Below are 10,638 nucleotides of genomic sequence, written 5' to 3'. Positions count from 1 at the left end.
GCACACGTAAATTATGTGCCCGCGGCCGGAGCCAACGCCCGGGACGCGGGGGCCGCTCCGTGCCACAGAGCAGAGCGGCAGGACGGACGGCAGGACGGACGGCAGGACGGACGGCAGGACGGGGCCGCGCTCCCCGCGGCCGCTCCCGGCGGGTCCCGGCGCTCCCGCCCCGCGCGCCCCCGGCCCCGCGCGCTGCCCGGGGCGGGCCGGGGGCGGGGCTGGCGCGCGGGGCGGGGCGGGGCGCGGGGCGTGTCCGCGGGAGGGCGGCGGTGCCACGGCCGCGGGTCCGCAGCCGCCCCTCAGCCCCCGCTCGGCCTCCGCCGCGGCCGCACCAGGTAAGCGCTGCCCTCACCTGCCCTCCCCTCCGCGGCACCTGCGCGGGGCGGCGGCGAGCCCGCCGGGAGCTCCGTGCCGAGAGGTGCCGGGCAGGGAGGGAGGGGTGCGGCTGCCGTGGTGCCGCGGCGCCCCACCCGCCGCTCCATCGCCTCGGGTCCCGGCGCCGAGCCGCGGAGGCGGGCGGGCCCCTCCTGGCGGCGCGGGGACCGCAGCCGGGCCGGCCCCGGCTCCTGGACCCCGCCCGGCGTGCGCCCGGAGCGGCTCCGCCAGCGCCCGAGAGCCCCTCGCCCTCGGCCGCCGCTCCGCCGGAGCCCGAGCGGGGCTGGGCTGTCCAAGGCTGTTCCGTAGCACCCTTGGCCATAAATGATTAACTGCGCGCCCGGGGAGGCGGGTGTCGCCGAGCGCAGCCGCCCGTGCCCGGCCGCCTTCGCGGGCAGACGCGCTGAGCCAGCGGCGCGGTCGTTCCTGAAAAGCCGCCCTGGGCTCTCGCACGGGCTGTGGGAACGCTGCTGCGAGCGCCGACACTCCTCAAGGTAGACCCCGGCTCGTCTTTCTGCACAAATCCACCCGTTTGAGTGTTCTGGTTTGTTGGGGTGTTTTCTATCTGCGCCGAGGTAAAAGACAGACAAGGTGATAGGGGGTTTTGTTGTTGCTTTTGTGTTTGGTTTTGTTTAGTTTTTTTTTTAATCTCCATTGTCTTTTTTACTGTGCATAAAATATTAATCATTAGATATGGAATTCTTTGATAAACAGTGGCAGCTGGCAGTATTTTATTCTCTATCAGAATGCAATGCCTGCTTTGTTGAGCTGTAAATTAATAGTGTAAGCTTCTTCCCCACCCTCAGCCTCATCATTCTGAGCTGTGAATCACTGGTACTACCAAATTTGTTTTCTTTAGGAGAGCTAAGAGGCACCACAGAAAATCCATCTGTTTCATTCCAGGTCACATTCCACTGGATTGATTTGGTTGATTTCAGCTTGAAAATGTGCTTCAAGGCAACTAATGATCTTCTGTGGCAATTCTTTTTTCTTAACTTTTAAATTTGAATTACCAGTGTATGCATAAAACATCTTTCTTCTGTTTCTTTGAGCTCCTAATGTAATCATAAAGTATTTTCCAAAACGTGATGATTCAGGAAGGTAAACTAAAAACTTTCTACATAGAAAGTGGAAAAGAGTGCTACATGCAGAATGTCAGGTTAACTAGGAATATAGTTTGCACTGGCCATGAAAGAAACCCTGAATGGTAACCTGTTGAATGCCACTGGCTAGAGTCCTCAAGCTGCCGTGAGCAGGACACTGTGCCCTTGCCACAATTGTTTCTGTGAATGCAGTCAAACCGTGCAAGTGCAGAATGATTTCCAGGTCAGAACAGGTTGATGAATTTTGTGAGGCGCCATCACAAACTGCTGGAGCTGAACGCTGCTGCTAGGCTGTGAGTGTTCTCCCACTAATTGTGTTATGGGAGTGGAAGGAGTTTGGTCCTTTATGAGAACAGCAGGATCTGTTAAATGTAATGAGACACTAATCAAGATAAGGCTTGTACTCTGTCAGGTGCTGTATAACCATGCAAGGAGGTAAGGTCACAACTCTGGAAAATTTACTGTGTAAGAAAGTGTTATGATTAAGATGAATTAAATTAAGTACCCTTCAAAATGTTCTCAGGGTTATTCTTAAAGCGAAAAGTCCTTTTCCACAGTCCTTATGCCCAGGCAAATGCCTGAGAAGAAGCCGGTGCTTGAGAATTAGTGTTTTGTCTGACATGTAGCAATGAGCCTAAAAATCGAACACAAGCATCTTTCCGTGTTGAGAGAGGTTTGGTTCTGAATTTAGATCAGTTATTCTTATCTAGTCCTTCTGGCTCAAAAAAACGGAAATGAGGCTATGTCAGGACACCTTCCTGCTATTGCCCGAATTTCAAGGAAATACATGTCTGGAACTCTATTTTAAAGAGAAAGCACAAAAATATTCCAGTGGTCTACGATGTGTTTTATATTTTCTTTGAGTTTTTCTCTATCAATCGTGGAAGTACCAAAGCTATGCCCATCAGCAGTTGTAGGCAACCTGTATTTGGTATTAATTCCCCCTAACTGGTATATTTGTGTTCCTTTTCACCCACACATGGGGCCTCTGTTGTCATTCTAGGGACTGTGTTTCCTGGCACGTTTTTAGAGGCCAAGTCTTAGAGGTCTTTAGACACTGTTATAAGCAATGTTAGTCATGCGGAATACAAAAAAACCCCACCTCAGCCATTTTCTCAAAATAGTCTGGTGTGGCACTTTACAAATCTATAGGAGAGGTCAAACTCCACTTTGCACTGTGCACTGGAGGATAAAAGTAAAGCTGTGTAATGACTTGGAGAAGAAGACCCAAGGACGGTGAGACTTTGCACAAAGATCTAGGGAAGAAAAATAATTTACAGTTAACTGTTAATTGTAGTTGACTTGTAGCTAATATTAAGGATTTTATTGTCTATGTTACTCCAGGGAAATACAACTCCATACCTATAGCTGATGCTGCTGTCTCCTCCATGTTTTTCTACACTGTTCCAGTCCTTCAGTTTTTCTTTTCTTCCTCCCACCTTCCCTCCTCAGATGCTTCACTAGCTTTCTCATTGATTTCTTGAAAACAAATGGTAGTGAAATAGTTAACTTCGGTAGCAAAGTACCTTTATTTTAGACTGGGCACCTTCCCCTCCTAATAGTTGTTTGAAAGCAATGCTCCATATCATTATTATATCAAAGAATTTGGCCCTGAACTTCATGGAGACTAGCAGGGGGCTTTGTACTTCACACCTCTATGCCCTGGGGGTTTCTGAGCACCTTGGGCTTCAGGAAGGTGGTGTAGCATTATTTTGCCTCTGCTTTGCATTTTCAAGATTCTCTTTACAGCCCTAAGAACTCTAAGCTCTTGTTTTGGAGACCATGAGATGATGGGGTGTGTAGTTACCTTGTGGGTATATTTATCGTGGCAGGACTTCTGCTTCTGATGTATATCTGGAAGTGGCATCATGGGTGCTTCCTGCAGAAAAGATTTTGGCACCGGTACTGCAGTCTGGTAACATGCCAAGGACCAGCTCCTTGCCTGATGTAATTTGATAGGGCAGTCAGAAGAGCTAAATCCAACTGGCACCTTGACCAACAGTGTGTGCAAAATTTTGTTTTCAGGTGCCATTAGTGGGAGCGCAAGGAGTATAAATTTTGAGATGTGGAAAGAAGCTGGGGAGTGAAAACTGACACTTTTTGATTGTTTAGCTTCACAGTACATGGGTGGAACATATGGGTGAAGAGGGCAAGTCTGATAGCTGTGACTCTTGTTTCTGAATGGCAGTACAGTAATTCCCTAGTTCTGAGTATGGGGTAGAAGAAATCTGGTTTAGTTTATTAGCTTCTACCGTCATTCCTGCTGAAAGTTTGTCCATGTGAAGCTTGTTTAGAAACGCTGTAATGAAATCAGGTGTGTAAATCCCATTTTGAGTGTGTGTGCATTTTTGCACATAAAATCCGGGAACTGAAGTGTGATTGGGGTGGGTGGAGAAGTAAAACATTTCTTACTTCTGGGAAGTTGTCAGCAGTAATTGACCTCTTTTTGTGAGGGACTTCAGAAACAGACTTCAAAATTAGAGTCTAATGCTTGTTTCTCAATATAAAAAAAGGTCTTTTTCTTGAATAGGCCATCTTATACTTTATGAGTGGTGCCAAATTTGCTCAATTACTAAACTGATTATTAAGCAACACTGACAATGCTTTCACTTATTATCCCAGTACAATTATACTTCTACTAGATGTTGTACCAAAAAAGCTCCTGATGATTTTCTGTTTACACAAGGCAAATAGTGCTGCAGACCCTAATTAGGGTTTGGGAATAAAGTCAAAACTCTGCATGTGTTTTAAACTTCTCTTGTAGAACAACAATAATACAGAATGGCTGCCCATCTTTTTGTAATACAAAAGAGACTAATCTAAAAATACGCTCTGCATGTACATAGTAGGAAAGGACTGTGGCATAACATTTTCAAAGCTTGTTCTTTTCTTGATCTGCTTTTAACTGAAGTTATGCAGTTTCTTCAAAACCCAAGAATTACAAATGAATCTGCAATACTTTGTGACTCCTTGTCCTTTCCTTCAGACAAAAGGCCCTTTCAATCCATTGTGGAACAGTCACTGATTTTCATGTGGTCATTCAAGAAAAGGATAGCGATTGGCCTTCATAATAGGCCTTTCAGTACTCTCTCTAGTGGTTTGCTGACTGAAAAAAAAATGCCTATGGCTGTGTACTGTGTCCAGTGTTTAAATTACTGACAGATGTATCTCCCAAGTGTTGGAAAGGCAAGAGTTCAAATGGCAGAGAAGCCTCACCTGTTTGTGAATACTGGCGTGCTGCTGCTCAGGGCTGGGGACAGATTTTGGCCTGTGTGAACTGGTACAGTTTTATTGGATTTTCTTTGAAGGTCTGTTCTATTTCTTTCTTTTTTTTTTTTTAAGTGGTAACTTAAGCCTGTGCTTCTAAGAGGGCTGATGTTGTTTTATGTCCTGAGTGGTGCTGAGCAATGTTATCTGTTCATGCTGTGCATAGCCAAGTGAATTGTCAGAATGATTTCTTGGGAGGTGACTATCCTCGAAAGTTGTGGGTGTGTTTTGAGTTAGCATTCAAGGAGCAGCTACCACTGGTATATTGACAGTGCAGGCTCATGGAGTTATCTTTCTGGGCTGGTAAGGCCAACCTGCCTGGCAGCATTTCAAAATAAACACCTTGTGTTCAGGAGAGGTAGACTGGTGTTTGTTGTCCCAGCTTTATGTAAAATCTGAGCAAGAATTTGTGGTGTTTGACTGAGTCTTACCTGGAACAGCACCAAAAGATATTGTCTGTGCTGTGAGACATTTCTGAGTGGTGGTAGCTCTTCAGGATCCTGGCTGATTTTTTTTTTTAGAAACCTGTGCAATACTTGCCCTGAAGGTTCAGCACTGAAGTGTCTGCTTGAGTGCTGTCCATGGCACCTGGCTTTCCTCACTGCTAAAGACTAGTGCATGGTGGCAGATCAAGACTTGAGGCTTTCTGATTGGGTTAAGTACAACTGCCAGGAAAGAGTATTTGGACTCTGGATGAGTCTAAGCTCAAGCATGTAGTCAAATGGTCTTTTCAGACTAAATTACTTAGTAATATATAAAACCAGCTTTCAGTATGTATTGTCCCATGCACATCCACTTTGTGGCTTCCTCTTCTGTACTACACTTAAGCTATCCACTTTTAGTATTTAAATTACAGTGTCATGTAGGGTTCTCTGTGTAAAATTAAATGCAATAAAAGCACTGCACATGCAGCTTGGGTGTGGTGGTACTTCTCAATGGGAATGTATTCAGAGCTCTGGTTTATGCTAGTAGTGAAAAAACCTACGAGTCCCAAAATGTCATCACTATGGGACTTCTCCTTTATGTGTTAATGGAAGCAATAACTGTCTTGTGCAGGAACATTAACCTGTGTAGAATTTGATTTAGTGGTCTTTTGGACTTGGTCTGAATGAAATGTTGCCTTTTCTGTGTTTCTGTTTTCCAGTAATAACTTAGTTCTGGCTAGAAATTTTGAGTTGGCTGGTTTGTTAAGGTGCTGGCATGAAGTTATGCTTTGGTGTTAGAATTGGAGCTTGTGCTCTGTGTGCTGGATATGTTGGAGTGAAGGGTGGTGTGGAGATAAACTGCTTGCACAGCACTCAGGTGGAGATAAGCTTTGCCATCTGTTCCCACAGCTTCTGAGGTTTCCCATCTTGTTATTAGGATGAAAGAGAGAAACCTACTTCTTGTTAAAATCCTTGAGAGTTTCTTCCTCCACAGTAACCAAATTACAGTGTATACAAACAAGTGGAAGCCAGAAAGGACTAGATGATTCATCTGGCCAGGCGAGAGGCAGCCAGGTCTGAAGTGTCAGGCAAGAACAGGAAAAAGGAGTCAAAAGATCAGGTCTACTATCAGATGCAGAGTTCTAGCACAGGTAGGACAGGAGGTGCCTGGGGAAAGTCTGCAGTGTGAGGAGAATACAGGTGAACTAGAGCAGCTGCTGTGTAAGAAGAGTGCCTGGAGGCTTGTAGTAGTGAAGAGAGCAGAACATGGTGGCTGGAAGGAGCCCTGGTGGGGAGGAAAGTTGGGGAAGATCCCAGGGCCCAGAAGGAGGTCTGGCAGTCAGAACCAGTCTGATTGTATCTGTTTAGTCACTCAAGTGGGAATGGAAGCTCATGAGGTGAGAGTGAAAGGGTAGAATTACAGGGAATATCTTTTCTATGCGGTGGTAATACAGGATCAGGACTTACCTAGCTCTCATGAGGTTTTCCTCAGGTTTGACCTTTTGGTTAAGGATCTGTTGGAAATTGTGTGCTTGCAGCATTTTATATGTTACTAATTTAGAGCCAGATTCTCTTAGGGCTTATACTCAATGAAATCCACAAATACAGAGTTTGGCCCATTGTCATTGCTTCCTTGTCACTCAAAAAAAACAGCTCTCCTTTTTTTGTCTGTTGCTAAAACCATGTACCTGTCTGAAGTATTTGTGCTCTTGGGCCTTGTTAGTCTACATATGCTGATTATCTACCAAATTGCTGGTGGATTAGAAGATTTTGCAGAAGACAAAAGAACATGGTTGGCATAGAGTTGATTGCGATAATGTAATTTTTTTAATGTAGTAATTATTATTTTATCCTAAAAGAAGTAAAATAAATATCCAAATAGTGATGTGTTGGAGAAGCCTTGAGCAGAGCAGACAATCAGCTTTCCATCAGAACTGTGATTCTTTTGTGTTTATCTTTTAAGTGAAAGGAGACTATGGAAAATGTCGTCATTTTTCTGGCACACGCTGAAGACAGAAAATCTTCAACATCGGTGGAGTTGCACTTTTGTGATACTAGTGTAAAATCAATATCTTTCCTTATGATCTTTTAAATATTTATATTAAGTTCTCCCTTTTTTGTTAGTTTTAAAATTAAATTCATTGGGCTTTTTTGATATGAGATGGTTCTAATTGTGTACTATTGTATCTGCAGCACAGTGTGGCCTGTAGCCTCACATATTTTTCCTGTCGTGAAGGACACAAACTCTTCACATGTCCGAACTATGTGCAGTCTAGGTGCTCTGCAGCTTAGTTTCTAGGGAAGGGATATTTCAAACTAAGGTCCTGTCAGAGCTCTACATGTATTGGCAGTTTTGCAGCACTTTGATGTGAGTAGGAGTTTGGTTCTATGTCCTTAGCCAGGATTATGGCATGAGAGACAGCTGTGGGGCAGGCTACAGCAGTGTGCTGCCTTTTGCTCCATGTAGTGCTCAGGCCTGGAGTGTCTGACTGTCCTGTGAGAGGGTCCAGAGTCCACAGGGTGTTTTGGGGTGAGGGATACTCCATGATGTGAAGTGTTGTATTTCATTTTGTAGTGAAGAGAGTAAGCCTATGAAACCAAGGAAGATCCGAACAAGGATGTTTGGATGTGGATACCCTGCCCCTGGAGGCCAGATTGGATAGGGCTCTGGGCAACCTGATCTAGTGGTTGGCATTCCTGCCCACGGCTGGGGGTTTGGAACTAAATGATCTTTAATGTCCCTTCCAACCCAAACTATTCTATGATTCCATGATTTGGTGGTCTGAAAGTCACTCTGCTGTTGCATAATATTGCAACAGATGGTCATGTGTGTAAATTCATGCATTGCACTGCCACGAGTACAATGAGGATTGCACTGAAGAGATGACTGAGAGGGGACCTCATTAATAAATATCTAAAGAGGGGTGCCAAGAGGATAGTTCCAGGCTCTGCTTGGTGGTGCCAAGGACAAGAGGCAATGGGCAGAAACTGATGCACAGAAAGTTCCACTTGAACACGAGGAAGAACTTTTTTACCATGAAGTAACTGTGCACTGGAACAGACTGCCCAGAGAGGGTGTAGAATCTCCCTCACTGGAGATATTCCAGAACCATCTATGGACCTAATCTATGCAATGTGCTCTGGGATGACTCTGCTTGAGCAGGGAGTTTGATCCCATCCACTGTGACTCATTTTGTGGTTCTGTGATCTCTTGGCAAAGAATGATGGGGTTTCTTTTTCTTTGCTACTAGGATGAGGTTCGGGTTAGGGTTAACATTAGGGTTAGCATTTTAACACCTGATTTCCTTCTCTTAAGTTACACTGTATCCAACCCTGATTATTTTGCATGTTACCCTGTAGATGAGGAGAGGCTGGAAGTTTTTAATTTCTTTCCTGGTGTTGGAATTTCAGAGATGTTGAGTGCAGGATGTTTTAACTGGAATTGTGTACAGTCAGGTCCTCTGAAAATCAACCTGTAAGTGAATGATGGTACCTTCCAAAGCATTTCAACGAGAATTGCCAAAGAGCAAAACCTGGTTTCTTAAGCTGTAACAAGGGACTTTTTAAATGGAAGACGGATCATCTTGTAGTTGCAAGGTCTGTTAAGCTGCAAAAAGGTTCATCATTAACATTGTTGCATCATATTAAAAGAATGAAGCAATGTAAATGCAGTCATTATTTAAACCGAAAAGCACGATGTTAAACTACTGTTCGCTATTTTACATAAATAATATCTTCTTCATTTGGAGAGCTGCTTAACCTAGTACTAAAGATTCCTTTTCTGTGATTTGAAAAATCTCAGGCTTGTTGTTACTGATGGCAAACCCCAGACATTTTCTATTGTGGTATGTGCTCATTCTGGGCTGAACTTGGCCCACCAGGCTCTGCACCCTCTTTGAGCTGCATGTGAAGTCAGAGCCCAGGTCTTCAGAAGTGGTTTAAGAGAGAGAAGTGGCCAAACAGCGTGATAGCAAAGGGCTGTTTTTCTGCGGTGCCAAAAGGACCCGGGCAAGGACAACACGTTTCAAAACGCTGGTCTGTAAGGCAGGAGTGTGGTGAAGGTGCTTCACCACCTGTATGGGAGTGGGGCTCTTGCCAAGCTGCCTTCCTGCTGCAGACCTTATGGCTGGCGTGGGGAACCGCTGGAGCTGGTGCCAGCTGGCTACTGGGGCTGCTTGGGAGGGCTGCTGCTGAGCGTGCTGGTTTTGTTGGATTTTGTCTTTAAACAAATTTGGGACCAGACTCCCTAAAAGGCTTTGTCTTTTGCTCGTTTAGGCTCAAGGACTCTTATGCGCTACATTTTTGGACGTTTTCAGTTTGCAGTACTGACCACAGAAAGAGCTTTGGGAAGTAATCTGCTGTTAATTGAAATGGAAAATACAGCAGATGGACTCTTAAGAGAAAGGCCATAAATTATTAACTGTCTGTGTTAATACAGTTGTAGAAAGGTGCCTATTCATGGATTAAAGTTTAACACCCCCACCCCCCCAAAAAACCCATATAAAACCAACAATATAGCCACAGGAAGTTCCACCTAAATATGAGGAAGACCTTCTTTACTGTGCAGTGACCATGCACTAGAGCAGATTGCCCAGTGAGGTTGTGGAATCTCTCTCACTGGAGATATTCATATGCTGTCTAGATGCAATCCTGTGCCATGTGCTTTGAGATGACCCTGCTTGAGCAGAGAGGTTGGACCAGATGACCCACTGTGGTCCCTTCTAACTTTACCCATTCTGTGATTCCATGAAAACATGTAATCATTTCAGTCTTATTTTGTAATTTGGTAATTCTGCTTTTAATGGTCAGCTTTTACAATGTGTTGTAGTCCTGAACATACACCAGGAGTTTTTTCTCTGGCTTCTCAAGTTCATTGACTTAGATAATTCACTAGAAGAAAGGTACTTATGTACCAAGGCAGCAGAGATAATTCTAACACATTTGTGATCAAGGTGAATATGAGGTGGTCAGACAGTGTGAGTGTTCGAAATCCGCAGGTATGGATGTTAAGGGGTTTGCTTACATGTGAAAACTTCAGTTCATACTGAAGACTAAAGTTATGGGTGATATGAGCAGAGGTCCATCTGTGAAAGCCAGGAGGCCTTGGAAACAAGCAAGATAGGTTGTAGCTCTTGTATGCCACTTCCCTCTTCTATTTAAGCAGCAAATATCTTAGGAAATAAAATGGGAAAATAACATCAATGTACTACAAGTTTGCAAAGCTAGAACAAACAGAAGGCTGATGGTTTGGAAAGCAAAGGTTGGGCTAGAGATGGTAGCTTGGCCACGTTGCATGCATGTAATGTTTTCCATGCAACTTTCTTTCGTTAAAGAAATGTGATGTTACTTTTTTTAGTGTACCATAAAATATGCAGACTCTGTCTTGTGGGTGAGTGGATATTACTGGAATAAACTTTACTCTTGGTATCTCAAAGGCACTTGGAGCAGAGATACCAAGTTTGTAAGTC

The 10,638-nt window shown here is 44.6% G+C and overlaps 1 protein-coding gene across 3 annotated transcripts in view; it reads left to right on the top strand.

The window, feature by feature from the left end:
* Positions 1-232: 232 nt before the first annotated feature.
* SPATS2L (spermatogenesis associated serine rich 2 like) overlaps positions 233-10,638 on the top strand; it is an 83,009-nt gene continuing 72,603 nt past the window's right edge. The window contains exon 1 of one of the 3 annotated variants that reach the window (XM_051787097.1): positions 233-335. The gene's annotated coding sequence lies outside the window, so the exon portion shown is untranslated. Of the gene's footprint in view, positions 336-724; positions 870-10,638 lie in introns of those variants that run through there. The other 2 variants (XM_051787098.1, XM_051787096.1) reach the window with 2 other exon arrangements.

This window comes from Manacus candei, unplaced genomic scaffold, assembly GCF_025592945.1.
Source record: "Manacus candei isolate 608988 ecotype Guabito, Panama unplaced genomic scaffold, ASM2559294v1 h1tg000023l, whole genome shotgun sequence".
Classification (NCBI taxonomy): domain Eukaryota; kingdom Metazoa; phylum Chordata; class Aves; order Passeriformes; family Pipridae; genus Manacus; species Manacus candei.
This window is presented reverse-complemented; position numbering and strand designations above follow the sequence as displayed.